The sequence below is a fragment of the Arachis ipaensis genome, chromosome B7, assembly GCF_059453495.1.
Source record: "Arachis ipaensis isolate K30076 ecotype BB chromosome B7, ASM5945349v1, whole genome shotgun sequence".
In the NCBI taxonomy this organism is placed as follows: Eukaryota; Viridiplantae; Streptophyta; class Magnoliopsida; order Fabales; family Fabaceae; genus Arachis; species Arachis ipaensis.
In genome coordinates, this window is record NC_142442.1 from 23106557 (window position 1) to 23124714 (window position 18158).

Consider the following 18158-nt stretch of genomic DNA (forward strand, 5'->3'; position numbering starts at 1 on the left):
TATATTTATATGTATATATACTTATGTGCTCTGGCTGGTTTATCTTCGCAAATCGAGTCTTGAGCTTTGTTATTTGTATCTTGGAACTCTTTAGTATATAGCCATGTTTAGCTTACTCTTATCTTGCTTTGGTTACGCTATTGTTGACGTGAGTGTTGCGCCTTTTTTATTTAACACTTTTTCTTTAACTTTTCTTTAAGGATCCTAGATAAAACTTCTTTTCAACTATATTTATATATATAATTTTATTTTTAGAGGTCGTAATACCTAACCACGTCTGTCTTATGACTTAAGCATAAGATTTTGTGTGGTAGGGTGTTACATTACGCTATCGTTGACATGAGTGTTGCGCCTTTTTTATTTAACGCTTTTTCTTTAACTTTTCTTTAAGGCTCCTAGATAAAACTTCTTTTCAACTATATTTATATATATAATTTTACTTTTAGAGGTCGTAATACCTCACCACGTCTGTCTTATGACTTAAGCATAAGATTTTGTGTGGTAGGGTGTTACAATCTGGCAGTATAACCAACACGTGAGCTCATGGCCAGTAGGATAGGCATACATCATATGCGTTTGTTTGCAATTGTTTGGGCGTGCATAATTACTTGGTTTGCCTATTTGATAATTTGTTCAACTGCTACTTGTATTACTTATCTTAATTGATCTCCTATTGTGATTTCTTTGTATTGATATTATTTGTGCATGGTTCCTTTGGAAAGTTATGAGACGAATAAAATAAGATAATGGTTTGGGAATTGATGAAGCCACAATTATTTCAGGATATCTATGCCTTAGCAAGTTCACCCTGTACAAATAGTTAAGACTCTAGGCTTGAATTCCTGTGAGTTTATAGCTCAGGATTGCCTAGAGGGTTCATGTTTCTTTATGTAGTCATTATTTGGAACTATTACCCTACTTAGAACCTTCGGGTTCTCAGCCATTGTTGTGATCTTATTTTTAAGATACGGATCGCCATGCACCTCGGTGAGAGTGCAGGATTCAAGTGATGAAGCAAAGAGGATTATTTTTTTGGGATTTTATTTTGACATTAGAATTTTCTTCCCTTTTTGAAATTGCATTGTAAATGACTTTAATTCCTCTTAGTGATTTTTACTAGAGAGATAGGTTTATTATTCTGTATTTTCTCTAGTGATGTAAAATTCTAGTTGGCTTTTCTTCGTGGGTCGAGACAAGTATTTATTATGTATAAACTCTAATATGTATTTTCCTAGTTGAACCTCGGATATTTCAGCTTTTGTATAGATGCTTCTTGTCTTTGATACGTGCGGGTGTTGTAACGACTTACAATGTTCCAGTTTTCTTTACGGGCTCCTAGTTTTCATATTATCCTTCTATAATTATATATGTATCTCTAAGTCTAAGTATGGTAATGCCTCGCCACCATTGATTTATGACTTAAGCGTAAAGCTCTATGTGGTAGGGTATTACAAATAACATTTCTTGTTTCATTTTTTCTTATTCCCAAATATATTGCATGAAAGCAAATCTGAAAATAAACCTCTTGAGAATGAACCTTTTGAGAATGATAGTACCAGAAACTTGTTGTATAGTTCTGGTCATCTTGTTAATCAGACTAATGATGAATGTCAAGATAATTTAGAACTCTCTCCAGAGTTAAAGCGATTAATAGAACAAGAGGCAAAATACTACAAGAAAAACGATGAGTACCATCGAATTTACTGTCGGATTTAACGTTAGATTTAGTGGCGAGTCTGCTGTCGGTTTTACCGTTGGATTTGGCTATAAATTCATAACCATAAAATAATTCTGACGGAAATGTCGATGGTAATATTTGGCGAGAAAAAAAGAAATTATGGCACGCCCCACTATCGTCGAATTTACCGGTAGATAAACCCGACGGTAACCTTGTTTAGTGAAACATTGCATTTTCAGCACACAAAAAATGTTATTGTTGGATTTTTCCAACAGTAATCGTGCTCTAAATGAAAGCGTGAACCGTTGTCTCCCCCATATCAAGTTTCCCTTTCTCTCTCTCTTCATTATCACCCTATCTCTCTCATCATCGTCTCCACCTTCGTTCTCTACCCCTCGCGTTGTCGTTGCCGACCGCGCTCAACGGTCCACGTGGATTTGTGGAAGCAGAACCTCCACCGCGAGCCAAGCCTCCACCACCGTAACATTTGCCGCTCTCCCCGCCGAGGCGCACTTCGGCGAGACATCTTCACCGCCGCGATCTCCACCTCCATCGTTACTCCACTCTTCTTGCTCTGAGGTTGATTTTGGGATTTTATCAATTTCCAATTTAATCTTCTCTGTTTTAAATTCATTATGGTTTAATTAAATTTTAATCTTTTGTCATTAATTTAGTTTAGTTAAACTAATTTTTGTTGTTAGGTTGATTTAAAGTAAAATTAGAATTTTACTGTGTTGATGATTGTTTTGCTGAGAAATTATTGCTGAGATTGTATGCTAATTGTTTAATTTTAGTTTAATTTAGTTTATGTATGATTAGAATTTCAATTTCAATTTTGAATCAGTTTCAAAGTTAGTTTAAGGTTAGTTTTCTAATATTAGTGGATTTAGGTTGATTAAGTTAAGTTAGATTCAATACATTAGGTTTTGAATTGTTGAAGTATTTGAAATTGTCTAATTGTGTTAATTGCTTTGTTAATGACTGTTTTGCTGAGATTGTTTGATAATTTGATATTTGTAGACATGTCGACAGGTAGACATGCTGCGGATAAGGCTGCTGGACGTGGTCATAGCCATGGTCGGGGTAGAGGGAGGATTTCTTCTGGTTCCCCCAGGACTTCTGGATCCTCTCTCTACTCCGACCACGCCGGTGACGCCACAAGTTGCAGGTTTAGCGGACCAGCCATTCATCATGGTCCCTAACCCAAACTATATGCCTCTGTCTATAGCGACGCCATCGCCTCCTACCAGTCAGCAGCCCACATCCATGATAAAGCCGTCTCCAGGGACAGATGTCGTAGCCTCGGAGTCCAGCCATAGAAGTGAGGCAGCAACTGATGCCCTCTACCACCTCATATTGTACAGTTGCGCATTTGGCCTGATGGCGATACGGGATAAGTATCACGTTTAGTCTCATGTATTTCCTATTTATGATTACCTGGTTATTGTTTTAAATTTCAATAATTATGATTTTTGTTTAATGGATTTAGGTTGATTTGGTTATTGTTTTAAGTTTCAATGATTATGATTTAGGTTTAGTGGATTTCAAATGATATAGTTATTGTTTTAAGTTTCAATGATTATGATTCTTGTTTACTGGATTTAGGTCGATTTGGTTATTATTTTAAGTTTCAATAATTGTGATTTCTGCTTAGTAGATTTTGGTTGATTTGGTTATTGTTTTAAGTTCCAATTATTATGATTCTTGTTTAGTGTATTTAGGTTGATTTGGTTATTCTTTTAAGTTCCACGATTATGATTTTTGTTTAGTGCATTTAGGTTGATTTGGTTATTCTTTTAAGTTCTAATGATTATGATTCCCATTTAGTGGATTTACGTTAATTTGATTTTTTTTTAAATTTCAATAATTATGATTTCTGTTTAGTGGATTTAGGTTGATTTGTTTGTTGTTTTTGTTTGTGTGTTGTTGTTAGGTTTGCGCCGAACAACAACGTCTGTACTCAGGAGATGACTAATGTCATCAAGCTGATGTACGACCATCCTTGGCCCAGCTACACAAAGATCCCTGGCAATCGGGAAGAAGTAGGCTAATTAAGAAATCAATATAGAGAATGCGTTGAGAGTATAGTTATTAACCAGCTAAGATCTACCTTGTCAATTTAAAAAAGTTGTCACGAAATTTAGAAATAAAAATACTGGGAGTATGAGTCCCAGGTCGTCTCCCAACGAGTTGCAGGAAAGGGTGCTAACTTATTAATAAGGAATTTTCAAGAGAGTTTGAGTTTGGATAATGAGCAATTGAATAATTATAAATTAAAGCAATAAAACTAAGAATGATTATTAATATTTTAAGGAAAAGCCTTGACTGGGGAATGATTAATTGGAAATTCTATCCTTGTTGGGATCTCTTAAGTGTAGTATAAAAAAGGTTGTTGTTTCCACTTAGTTAACCCTTACTAAATAAAGGAAAATCAAGTGATTGAGCTAATCTTTATTCGCAAATCCTAGTCCTCTCCCTTGGGAAGGTCTAGCGTTAGTAAATACAGAACTAGCCAACAACTTCCAGTTTAACCAACACTTAAGCCTTCCAACTCAAGTGTCTCCTCTTAATCAACCCCCATGTCAAGTTTGGGAAATCTACTCCATTGACATGAATATAATACTCAGAAAAATATAAGAAGAAGACATAATAAATTAAATTAAAAATAAAATAGAGATTGAAAATTAATTAAAAGTAAAAGTAATCCTCTTTATCAATAATCCATGAAAATAATCCAATTAGAACTCTAAATAAAGTAAATAAGGATATGGAAGAATAAGGGACAAAGTAAACAAACTAGAATAATATTTTCAACGGGGTGATGACTCTTCAATATCCAAAATCATGAAACTAATATATTATAAATGTAAAGAGAACCTAGAGGAAAAGTAGTTTCTCTCCAGATTCAGATCTAAAACTAAAAGTAATCCTAATATCAATGTATGTGAATGTCTCTAAATGTGTCTCCGTCTATGTGTGTGTGTTGAGTCTCTGCTTGTTCCCTGGCTTTATTCTGTGTTTCTGGGCCAAAAATTGGGTTAAAACGTGGCCCAAAATTGCCCCCAGCTTTTTCTGTTAATTTTGCAGATCGCGTAGGTCACGCGTACGCGTCGTCTACGCGTGCGCGTCATTCAGCGATTTTCCTTGTCACGCGTACGCGTTGTCCACGCGTGCACGTCATTTGTACAGACTTCAATCCGCACGTACGCATCAGGCACGCGCACGCGTCACTGCGATTTTCTCCATTTCGCGTGCTCGCGTGAGCCATGCGTGCGCGTTGGTGCTCGCTGGTCATCTCCTTAGTTCCTTGTGTTCCTTCCATTTTTGTAAGCTTCCTCTCCATTTTTTAAGCCATTCCTGCCCTATGAAGCCTAAAACACTTAACACACGGATCACGGCATCGAATGGTATAAAGAAGAATTAAAATATACAATTTAAAGATCTCTAGGAAGTAAGTTTTCAACCATAGAATAAAACTTAGGAAGGAATTGTAAAATCATGCAAATCATATGAATAAGTGGGTAAAGACTTGATGAAATCACTCAATTAAACACAATGTAAACCATAAAATAGTGGTTTATCAACCTCCCCACACTTAAACATTAGCATGTCCTCATGCTTAGCTTAAGGAGATAAAATAAATGAGTAGGGAAAAGTAAGACTCATGCAATGCAATGCAACCTATGTATATGAATGCAACTATATGATTCTGTCTACTTGGTTAAAATAAATAAGTTCTTCAAGACAAAAATAACTCAAACTCCACTAATTCAAACTATACAGTAAAGACAAGTAAACTTGTAAGAAGACAGCTCATGAAAGCAGGGAACATAGAATTAAGCATTGGACCCTCACTGGTGGTGTATATGCACTCTAGTCTCTCTAGTGTATAGGGTAAGCACTCTACTCTTCTCTAATCATGCTTTTTAAACCTTGTTATTCACCTAACCAATCAACAAATATTTAATGTACCAATGCAAACATCATGAGGTCTTTTCAAGGTTGTAATGGGGCCAAGGTAAAGGTGAGGGTATACATATGGCTAAGTGAGCTATAAATTGAATCCTTAATTAACCTAAGCTCTTACATAATACACATTCTATATACTTTAAATTCATGCCTAGCTACCCAAAATTCTCACTTTTGCATTACATACTCATGCATCAACTTTTTTTTTTAATTTTTATCACATATGCATTGATCTTTTTATTAACTTAACTTAGCATTGGGGTAATTTTGTCCCCTTATTTAATTACTTAATTACTTGAATATTTTTTTGGATTTTTATTTATTTATTTATTTATTTTTAAGCGTAAAAATAAACATAACACTATCAATGCACATGGATTTTCAATTTTTCTAGTTTCACATGAGTAGGTACCAAAATTCCCATTATTTTATCATGACACATTCCCTTATTAACCCATGTTTTCATAATCTTCCCATACTCAATTGACACACAATCTCTATCTTAAGCTAACCAAAGATTCAATTGGGATATTTAATTGTTTTTTTCGCTTAAGGATAGTAATGTGGTAAAATATAGAGCAAATGGGATTAAAAAGGCTAAAAGTGGCTAACAAAGGCAATTGAAAGGGTAGGCTATTTTGGGATAAGTGAGCTAAAATAATTAATAGCCTCAATCATACGCATGCATATAACACATTAAACATTGGACATATAGGATGGAACAAAATAAAGATTACAATCATAGAGAAGAAAACACACAAGAATAATATTTATGGTTAAATAATGTAACCATGTAATTAGGCTCAAATCTCATAGGTTGTGTGTTCTTAGCTTTTTAAACTATGTTCCAAATACAACTTCTAACAAGTTTTTAACTCAAAAGTTTTGATTTAAATTAGTGAAATTATTCAAAAATAGGGTCTTAAAAAGAAACTTATTAATTTTTCAACCAAATAAAACATGCATGCAACTACCTATTTCTATGCAATCTATCCTATCCTAACAAAATTAAAATAACTAATTTATTGGTGCTAAGAAAGAGAAATTACCTCCGGAAGTCAGGTACTGACCGACCTCCCCACACTTAAAGCTTTGCACCGTCCTCGGTGCCATTAGTCAGGAACAAAGGGGGGCTGGTAGCAGCATCTCCACCATCGGGACCATCATGGCTCCCTGTGCTGGTGATGAGCGGATAATTTATACACTTTTTGGCATTATTTTTACATAGTTTTTAGTATGATTTAATTAGTTTTTAATATATTTTTATTAGTTTTTAAATAAAAATTATATTTCTGGACTTTACTATGAGTTTGTGTGTTTTTCTGTGATTTCAGGTAATTTCTGGCTGAAATTGAGGGACCTGAGCAAAAATCTGATTCAGAGGCTGAAGAAGGACTGCAGATGCTGTTGGATTCTGACCTTCCTGCACTCAAAGTGGATTTTCTGGAGCTACAGAGGTCCAAATGGCACTCTCTAAATTGCGTTGGAAAGTAGACATACAGGGCTTTCCCGCAATATATAATAGTCCATACTTTGTTCGAGTTTAGACGATGCAAACTGGTGTTCAACGCCAGCTTTCTGCCATATTCTGGCATTAAACGCCAGAAACAAGTTGCAAAGCAGAGTTAAACGCCAGAAACAAGTTACAAACTGGCGTTCAACTCCAAGAAAGACCTCTACACATGAAAGTTTTAATGCTCAGCCCAAGCACACACCAAGTGGGCCCCGGAAGTGGATTTCTGCATCATTTACTTATCTCTGAAAACCCTAGTAACTAGTTTAGTATAAATAGGACTTTTTACTATTGTATTTACATCTTCGGATCATCTTTGGATCATTTTTGAGACTATCTTTGTATCAGTTTTGATCATTGATCACGTTTAGGGGGCTGGCCATTCGGCCATGCCTGGACCTTGTTCTTATGTATTTTCAACGGTAGAGTTTCTACACACCATAGATTAAGGTGTGGAGCTCTGCTGTTCCTCATGAATTAATGTAAAGTACTATTGTTTTTCTATTCAACTCAAGCCTATTTCTTCTCTAAGATATTCATTCGCACACAAAAACATGATGAATGTGATGATTATGTGACGCTCATCACCATTCTCACTTATGAACGCGTGCCTGACAAACACTTCCGTTCTACATGAAATCAAGCTTGAATGTGTAACTCTTAGCCTTCTGATCGTGAGATCAGAGTCTTCGTGGTATAGGCTAGAATTATTGGCGGCCATTCTTGAGATCCGAAAAGTCTAAACCTTGTCTATGGTATTCCGAGTAGGATCTTGGAAGGGATGGCTGTGACGAGCTTCAAACTCGCGAGTATTGGGCGTAGTGAAAGACGCAAAAGGATTACTGAATCCTATTCCAGCAGGATCGAGAACCGACAGATGATTAGCCGTGCGGTGACAGCGCATCTTGGACCATTTTCACTGAGAGGACGGGAAGTAGCCATTGACAACGGTGATGCCCTACATACAGCGAAAGGAGTATGAAGAATTGGATAAAAGCAGTAGGAAAGCAGAGGTTCAGAGAAATAAAAGCATCTCCATACGCTTATCTGAAATTCTCACCAATGAATTACATAAGTATCTCTATCCTATTTTATATTTTAATTATATTTTAATTATCAAATCTCCATAACCATTTGAATCCGCCTGATTGAGATTTACAAGGTGACCATAGCTTGCTTCAAGCCGACAATCTCCGTGGGATCGACCCTTACTCACGTAAGATTTATTACTTGGACGACCCAGTGCACTTGCTGGTTAGTTGTGCGAAGTTGTGACAAAGAATTAAGATTATGAACGTGCGTATAAAGTTTTTGACGCCGTTACCAAGGAATGAACGATCACGATTTTGTGCACCAAGTTTTTGGCGCCGTTGCCGGGGATTGTTCGAGTTTGGACAACTGACGGTTCATCTTGTTGCTCAGATTAGGTAATTTTATTTTATTTTTAAAGCTTTTTAATTTTGAAAAATTTTCAAAAAAATTTTCAAAAAAAATAATAAATTATTCTATGACTTCAGAAATTTTAAGAATGAATTCTAGAGTTTCAGGATGATTTGTTGAAATCTGGCTGGCTGTGAAGCCATGTCTAATTCTTTTGGACCGAGGTTTCAACTTATCATCACAAGGAGTCCTTGGACTCCCATCTGATCAGCTGTTATATGTCTGATTTGTATCTTCTGAAGCTTGGCTGGTCATTGGCCATGTCTAGTATTTTGGACCGGAGCTTTCACTGAAAGCTTGGCTGGCTAGTAAGCCATGTCTAATTTCTGGACCGGAGCTTTAGATTAACATTGCATGATTCCTGGAATTCTCATTAGAAATTTTGAAATTCTTATTTTTCTTTTTCCAAATAATTTTTGAAAAATCCAAAAATTTTTTTAACAAAATCATAAAATCAAAAATAATTTTTGTGTTTCTTGTTTGAGTCTTGAGTCAAATTTTAAGTTTAGTGTCAATTGCATATTTTTTTTTATTTGTGCATTTTTCGAAAACTCATGCATGTGTTCTTCATGATCTTCAAGTTGTTCTTGACAAGTCTTCTTGTTTGATCTTCAGATTTTCTTATTTTGTGTCTTTTGTTGTTTTTCATATGCATTTTTGCATTCATAGTGTCTAAACATGAAAAATCTCTAAGTTTGGTATCTTGCATGTTTTTATTTTCTTAAAAATTTTCAAAAATAAGTTCTTGGTATTCATCTTGACATTCAAAGTGTTCTCGCATGCATTGTGTGATTTGATTCATAGTTTTCATGTTTTGAGTCTTTTTATTATTTTTTCTCTTTCTTCATTAAAAATTCAAACAAATAAAAAAATATCTTTCCCTTTTTATCTCATAAATTTTCGAAAATCTGAGTTGATTTTTTTCAAAACTTTTTAAAATCTAGTTGTTTCTTATGAGTCAAATCAAATTTTCAATTCAAAAATTCTATCTTTTTCAAATATTTTTCAAAAATAAAATCTTTTTCATTTTTTTCTTTCATATTTTCAAAAATTTCAAAATTTATTTTCAAAATCTTTTTCTTATTTCTATTTCATATTTTCGAAATTAATGCTAACAATTAATGTGATTGATTCAAAAAATTTTAGTTTGTTACTTGCCTAGTAAGAAAGGTTCAATCTTTAAACTCTAGAATCATATCTTTTTAGTTTCTTGTTAGTCAAGTAATCAACTTTAATTTCAAAAATCAAATCTTTTTAAATTTCTTTTTCAAATCTTTTTCAAAATAAATTTCAATCACATCTTTTTCAAAATCAATTTCAACATCTTTTCTAACTTCTTATCTTTTCAAATTTGATTTTCAAATCCTTTTCAATTAACCACTTGACTTTTTGTTTGATTTTAAAAGTTTTATGTTTCAACCATATTTTTTTCAAAACCACCTAACTAATTTTTCCTCTCTAATTTTCGAAAATCACTAACCCCTTTTTCAAAATTCCTTTTTAGTTAACTATTTGTTTTAAATTTTAATTTAATTTAATTTCTTTTTTAGTTTATTTTCAAATTTTAACTTTAATTTTAAATTGAAAACAAAAATATTTTTATTTTATTTAATTTTCGAATTCTTCCCTCTCTCATCTCCTTCTAATTATTTATTTATCTACTAATACTTCTCTTCTTCTTAAAAATTCGAACCCTCTCCCTCTTTCTGTGTTCGAATTCTTTTTCTTCTCTTCTACTCACATAAAGGAACCTCTCTACTGTGGCAAAGAGGATCCCTATTATTTTCTGTTTCCTTCTTTTTCATATGAGCAGGAGCAAGGATAAGAAAATTTTTGTTGAAGCTGATCCTGAACCTGAAAGGACTCTGAAGAGGAAGCTAAGGGAAGCTAAAGCACAACTCTCTGGAGAAAATCTGACAGAAATTTTCGAAAAAGAAGGAGACATGACCAAAAATAATAACAATGCAAGGAAGATGCTTGGTGACTTTACTGCACCAAATTCCAATTTACATGGAAGAAGCATCTCAATCCCTGCCATTGGAGCAAATAATTTTGAGCTTAAACCTCAATTAGTTTCTCTGATGCAACAGAACTGCAAGTTTCATGGACTTCCATCAGAAGATCCTTTTCAGTTCTTAACTGAATTCTTGCAGATCTGTGACACTGTTAAGACCAATGGGGTTGATCCCGAGGTCTACAGGCTTATGCTTTTCCCGTTTGCTGTAAGAGACAGAGTTAGAATATGGTTGGACTTTCAACCTAAAGATAGCATGAACTCTTGGGATAAGCTGGTCACGACTTTTTTAGCCAAGTTCTTTCCTCCTCAAAAGCTTAGTAAGCTTAGAGTGGATGTTCAAACCTTCAGACAAAAAGAAGGTGAATCCCTCTATGAAGCTTGGAAGAGATACAAGCAATTGACCAAAAAGTGTCCTTCTGACATGCTTTCAGAATGGACCATCCTGGATATATTCTATGATGGTCTGTCTGAGTTATCAAAGATGTCATTGGACCATTCTGCAGATGGATCCATTCACCTAAAGAAAATACCTGCAGAAGCTCAGGAACTCATTGACGTGGTTGCAAACAACCAGTTCATGTACACTTCTAAAAGGAATCCTGTAAGTAATGAGACGCCTCAGAGGAAGGGAGTTCTTGAAATTGATGCTCTGAATGCCATATTAGCTCAGAACAAAATATTGACTCAGCAAGTCAATATGATTTCTCAGAGCCTAAATGGATTGCAAGCTGCATCCAACAGTACTAAAGAGGCATCTTCTGAAGAAGAAGCTTATGATCCTGAGAACCCTGCAATAGCAGAGGTGAATTACATGGGTGAACCCTATGGAAACACCTATAATCCCTCATGGAGAAATCATCCAAATTTCTTATGGAAGGATCAACAAAAGCCTCAACAAGGCTTTAATAATGGTGGAAGAAACAGATTTAGCAATAGCAAGCCTTTTTCATCATCCACTCAGCAACAGACAGAGAATTCTGAGCAGAACCCATCTAGCTTAGGAAATATAGTCTCTGATCTATCTAAGGCCACTTTAAGTTTCATGAATGAAACAAGGTCCTCCATTAGAAATTTGGAGGCACAAGTGGGCCAGCTGAGTAAAAGAGTCACTGAAACCCCTCCTAGTACTCTCCCAAGCAATACAGAAGTGAATCCAAAAAGAGAGTGCAAGGCCATTACCTTACTTGGTGTGGCCGAACCCAAAGAGGAGAAGAAGGACGTGAATCCTAGTGAGGAAGACCTTCTGGGACGTTCAGTGACCAATAAGGAGTTTCCCTTTGAGGAGCCAAAGGAATCTGAGGCTCATCTAGAGACCATAGAGATTCCATTGAACCTCCTTTTACCATTCATGAGCTCTGATGACTATTCATCTTCTGAAGAAGATGAAGACATTGCTGAAGAGCAGGTTGCTCAGTATTTAGGAGCAATCATGAAGCTGAATGCCAAATTATTTGGTAATGAGACTTGGGAGGATGAACCTCCACTGCTCATCAAGGAACTAAATGCCTTGGTTCAGTAAACTCTACCTCAAAAGAAACAGGATCCTGGTAAATGCTTAATACCATGTAACATAGGCACCATGACCTTTGAGAAAGCTCTGTGTGACCTGGGGTCAGGAATAAACTTAACGCCACTCTCTGTAATGGAGAAACTAGGAATCTTTGAAGTACAGGCTGCCAAGTTCTCATTAGAGATGGCAGACAAATCCATGAAACAGGCTTATGGACTAGTAGAGGACGTGTTAGTAAAGGTTGAAGGCCTTTACATCCCTCCTAATTTCATAATCCTAGACACTGGGAAGGATGAAGATGAATCCATCATCCTTGGAAGACCCTTCCTAGCCACAGCAAAAGCTGTGATTGATATAGACAGAGGAGAGTTGGTCCTTCAACTGAATGAGGACTACCTTGTGTTTAAGACTCAAGGTTCTCCTTCTGTAACCATGGAGAGGAAGCATGAAAAGCTTCTCTCACTGCAGAGTCAACCAAAGCCCCACAGTCAAATTATAAGTTTGGTGTTGGGAGGCCCCAACAATGCTCTGAACATCTATGAGGCTCCATGAGAGCTCACTGTCAAGCTATTGACATTAAAGAAGCGCTTGTTGGGAGGCAACTCAATGTTATTTAACTATATCTATTTGTTTTCTATTGTTATTTTGTTTTTTTTAGGTTGATGATCATGTGGAGTCACAAAAACTACTGAAAAATCAAAAACAGAATGAAAAACAGCATTAAAAATAGCACATCCTGGAAGAAGAACATTCTGGCGTTTAAACGCCAGAAACAAGCATATGTCTGGCGTTTAACGCCAGAAACAGGCTACATTTGGGCGTTTAACGCCAAAAACAAGCAGCAAGCTGGCGTTTAACGCCAGACAGGCATTCTAAGGGCATTTTACACGCCTAATTGGAGCAGGAATGTTAAATCCTTGACACCTCAGGATCTGTGGACGCCACAGGATCCCCACCTACCCCACCTCTTCTTGTCTCCTCTTCACACCTTTTCATAACCCTCTTCCCCAAATACCCTTAACCATTCACATTCATCCACTCTTCCCCATAAACCCCACCTACCTCCAAAATTCAAATTCTTTTCCCTCCCAAATCCAACCCTAATGGCCGAAACCTACCCTCCACCCCACCCCTATATAAACCCCTCAACACTACTCCATTTTCACACATCACAACCACCACTTCTCCCCCTTGGCCGAATACACTCTCTCCCTCCATCTCCTCCATTTTCTTCTTCTTCTACTACTTCCTTTCTTCTTTTGCTCGAGGACGAGCAAACTTTTTAAGTTTGGTATGTTAAAAGCATTGCTTTTTGTTTTTTCATAACTATTAATGGCACCTAAGGCCAGAGAAACCTCAAGAAAGAGGAAAGGGAAGGCAATTGCTTCCACCTCTGAGTTATGGGAGATGGAGAGATTCATCTCAAAGGTCCATCAAGACCACTTCTATGAAGTTGTGGCCAAGACATCCTCATCGAAGAGGACAAGCCCATCACTAAAAAGAGGATGGAGCAAATAAGATATCATGGACCTCAATAAGAGCATGAGGAAATTCCTCACCATGAAATCCCTGAGATGCCTCAGGGGATGCAATTTCCTCCACAAAACTATTGGGAGCAAATCAACACCTCCCTAGGAGAATTAAGTTCCAACATGGGATAACTAAGGATGGAACACCAAGAGCACTCCATCATTCTCCATGAGATTAGAGAAGATCAAAGAGCTATGAGGGAGGAGCAACAAAGACAAGGAAGAGACATAGAGGAGCTCAAAAGCACCATTGGTTCTTCAAGAAGAGGAAGACGCCACCCTCACTAAGGTGGACCCGTTCCTTAATCTCCTTGTTCTTATTTTCCTATTTTTCATTTACTATGCTTTATGTTTTATTTCTGTTTGTGTCTTTACTATATGATCATTAGTGTTTAAGTGTCTATGTCTTAAAGCTATGGATGTCCTATGAATCCATCACCTTTCTTAAAGGAAAAATATTTTAATTACAAAAGAACAAGAAGTACATGAATTTCGAATTCATCCTTGAAATTAGTTTAATTATATTGATGTGGTGGCAATACTTTTTGTTTTCTGAATGAATGCTTGAACAGTGCATATGTCTTTTGATATTGTTGTTTATGAATGTTAAATATGTTGGCTCTTGAAAGAATGATGAAAAGGATAAATGTTATTGATAATCTGAAAAATCATAAAAATGATTCTTGAAGCAAGAAAAAGCAGTGAATACAAAAGCTTGTAGAAAAAAAAAAGAGAAAAAAATGGCAAAAATAAAAGAAAAAAATATATATAAAAAAAAAGAAAAAGCAAGCAGAAAAAGCCAAGAGCTCTTTAAACCAAAAGGCAAGAGCAAAAAGCCAGTAGCCCTTAAAACCAAAAGGCAAGGATAATAAAAAGGATCCAAGGCTTTGAGCATCAGTGGATAGGAGGGCCCAAAGGAATAAAATCCTGGCCTAAGCGGCTAAACCAAGCTGTCCCTAACCATGTGCTTGTGGCGTGAAGGTGTCAAGTGAAAACTTGAGACTGAGCGGTTAAAGTCAAGGTCTAAAGCAAAAAAAGAGTGTGCTTAAGAACCCTGGACACCTCTAATTGGGGACTTTAGCAAAGCTGAGTCACAATCTGAAAAGGTTCACCCAGTTATGTGTCTGTGGCATTTATGTATCCGGTGGTAATACTGGAAAACAAAGTGCTTAGGGCCACGGCCAAGACTCATAAAGTAGCTGTGTTCAAGAATCAACATACTGAACTAGGAGAATTAATAACACTATCTGAACTCTGAGTTCCTATAGATGCCAATCATTCTTAACTTCAAGGGATAAAGTGAGATGCCAAAACTGTTCAGAGGCAAAAAGCTACAAGTCCCGCTCATCTGATTGGAGCTAAGTTTCATTGATATTTTGGAATTTATAGTATATTATCTTCTTTTAATCCTATTTGAGTTTCAGTTGCTTGGGGACAAGCAACAATTTAAGTTTGGTGTTGTGATGAGCGGATAATTTATACGCTTTTTGGCATTGTTTTTACATAGTTTTTCGTATGATTTGGTTAGTTTTTAATATATTTTTATTAGTTTCTAAATAAAAATAACATTTCTGGACTTTACTATGAGTTTGTGTGTTTTTCTGTAATTTCAGATAATTTCTGGCTGAAATTGAGGGACCTGAGCAAAAATCTAATTCAGAGGCTGAAGAAGGACTGCAGATGCTGTTGGATTCTGACCTCCCTGCACTCAAACTGGATTTTCTAGAGCTACAGATGTCCAAATGGCGCGCTCTTAATTGCGTTGAAAAGTAGACATCCAGGGCTTTCCAGAAATATATAATAGTTTATACTTTTCTCGAGTTTAGATGACGCAAACTGGCGTTCAACGCCAGCTTTCTGCCATATTCTGGCGTTAAACGCCAGAAACAAGTTGCAAAGCAGAGTTAAACGCCAGAAACAAGTTACAAACTGGCGTTCAACTCCAAGGAAGACCTCTACACGTGAAAGTTTCAATGCTTAGCTCAAGCACACACCAAGTGGGCCTCGAAAGTGGATTACTGCATCATTTACTTATCTCTGAAAACCCTAGTAACTAGTTTAGTATAAATAGGACTTTTTACTATTGTATTTACATCTTCAGATCATATTTGGATCATTTTTGAGACTATCTTTGTATCAATTTTGATCATTGATCACGTTTAGGGGGCTGGCCATTCGGCCATGCCTGGACCTTGTTCTTATGTATTTTCAACGGTAGAGTTTCTACACACCATAGATTAAGGTGTGGAGCTCTGCTGTTCCTCATAAATTAATGCAAAGTACTATTGTTTTTCTATTCAACTCAAGGCTATTTCTTCTCTAAGATATTCATTCGCACACAAGAACATGATGAATGTGATGATTATGTGACGCTCATCACCATTCTCACTTATGAACATGTGCTTGACAAACACTTCCATTCTACATGAAAACAAGTTTGAATGTGTATATCTTAGCCTCCTGATCGTTAGATCAGAGTCTTCGTGGTATAGGCTAGAATTATTGGCGGCCATTCTTGAGATCCAGAAAGTCTAAACCTTGTTTGTGGTATTTCGAGTAGGATCTGGGAAGGGATGGCTGTGACGAGCTTCAAACTCGCGAGTGCTGGGCGTAGTGAAAGAGGCAAAAGGATTACTGAATCCTATTCCAGCAGGATCGAGAACCGACAGATGATTAGCCGTGCGGTGACAGCGCATCTTGGACCATTTTCACTGAGAGGACGGGAAGTAGCCATTGACAATGGTGATGCCCTACATACAGCTTGCCATGGAAAGGAGTATGAAGAATTGGATGAAAGCAGTAGGAAAGCAGAGGTTCAGAGGAATAAAAGCATCTCCATACGCTTATCTGAAATTCTCACCAATGAATTACATAAGTATCTCTATCCTATTTTATATTTTAATTATACTTTAATTATCAAATCTCCATAACCATTTGAATCCGCCTGACTGAGATTTACAAGGTGACCATAGCTTGCTTCAAGCCGACAATCTCCGTGGGATCGACCCTTACTCACGTAAGATTTATTACTTGGACGACCCAGTGCACTTGCTGGTTAGTTGTGCGAAGTTGTGACAAAGAATTAAGATTATGAACGTGCGCTTAAAGTTTTTGACGCCGTTACTAAGGAATGAACGATCACGATTTCGTGCACCAGCTGGTAAATGAAGTGGAGTCCAGAGTGTCTGGGTTTTCTTCAGGTGGGTGGTTACCAATAATCAGCTCCTTGAGGTATGTAAATCGGTGCTTGTTACGACGCTCCCTTTGCTTTCCTTTCTGCTCAAGCCGGTATAACTTTTGAATTATCTGTAGGAGTAGCTTATTTGTTGAAGGTGCTTGTGATGTGGTAGGAGAAGGGATATCTTCCGCTGGTTTTGTGCGCCGGTTGATAGTGGCTGCTGGAGGTCTGATATATTTCCCGTTAGGGACGTACTGATCATCCCATGAAATCATGGCTTTGGTGTCCCCAGCTCTGTAGGAGACTCCGGATGCTGAGACTAGATCTGAAACCAATGTAGGGAATGGTAAGTTGTCCGTAATTTGTACGTGTCCCATAGCATTTCGTATGTGTCTTGGGAAGTTTAGAGGATGGTCTGTAAGGATACACCAAAGTAAACCAGCCATGTCTGCAGTGAAGGAGGACTCATGAGTGCTGGGAAAGACATAATGAGACATGATCTGTGCCCATACTCGAGCCTCCAAGGTGAGTGCTGAAGCCAATATGCCCTTAGGTCGGGACCGATGGTATCCGTAGATCCATATGCTGTCAGGTTGTGCGATAACTCTGAGAACGGCATCCCAGTCAAATTGGTATGTCTGGCGCTTAAGTGAGGCTTCTTGGAATGCGTCCAATCCTTCTGGAGCAGGGGGAAGATTTAAAGCTCGCTGAATGGCCTCTTCAGTTATGGGGACTTGCTTCTGATGGACATAGACAAACTGCAGGGTTGGCATGTGAAAATTAGAGTAGAATTCAACTACCCATGATAGATTAACCTGCCGTAGCTGTCTCTGTAGGAATCCCAATTGTCTTTGCTCAATGCGGGGCTCAACAAATTCAGCAATGTTGGTCGGGAGGATAAGAAGGTACTCATTGTTATAATTCCTCTCAGCCAGGATGGGGAACATCTGCTCACAGTAGCGGTTAGTGAACCGCGCAGTGTCCTTTGCTGGAAAGGCTTTCTCTTTTTCATCGACCTTGATGATTCTCTTGATTTGTTTTGTTGAGGGTTTCACCGCTGTTGAGGATGGCTCTGCTATTAGTGCTCTTTTTGTTTCTTTCCTTACTGGTGGTTTGGGAGTAGCTTTCTCTTTACCCTTCTTGGTGGCCATCCTGAAAGGGAAAAGGTAAGTACTTTTAAAACTTCAAGGGTTAGAGCAAGGAAGAGGACAGGATACGTGATAATCAATGCACGGTAAAGAAGGATGTCGTTAACACATGGTCATGACTACATGTGAGAAGTTCATCACTGGAAATATAGCAAGTGCAGGTGATGGCAATTAAA

At 37.1% G+C, this 18158-nt stretch overlaps 1 non-coding gene across 1 annotated transcript; it reads right to left on the reverse strand.

Moving 5' to 3' along the window:
- Window positions 1-10936: 10936 nt before the first annotated feature.
- On the reverse strand, window positions 10937-11044 carry LOC148550584 (small nucleolar RNA R71). The gene has a single exon (XR_015893439.1). It is a non-coding gene; the product is annotated as a small nucleolar RNA R71 (small nucleolar RNA).
- Window positions 11045-18158: the final 7114 nt, after the last annotated feature.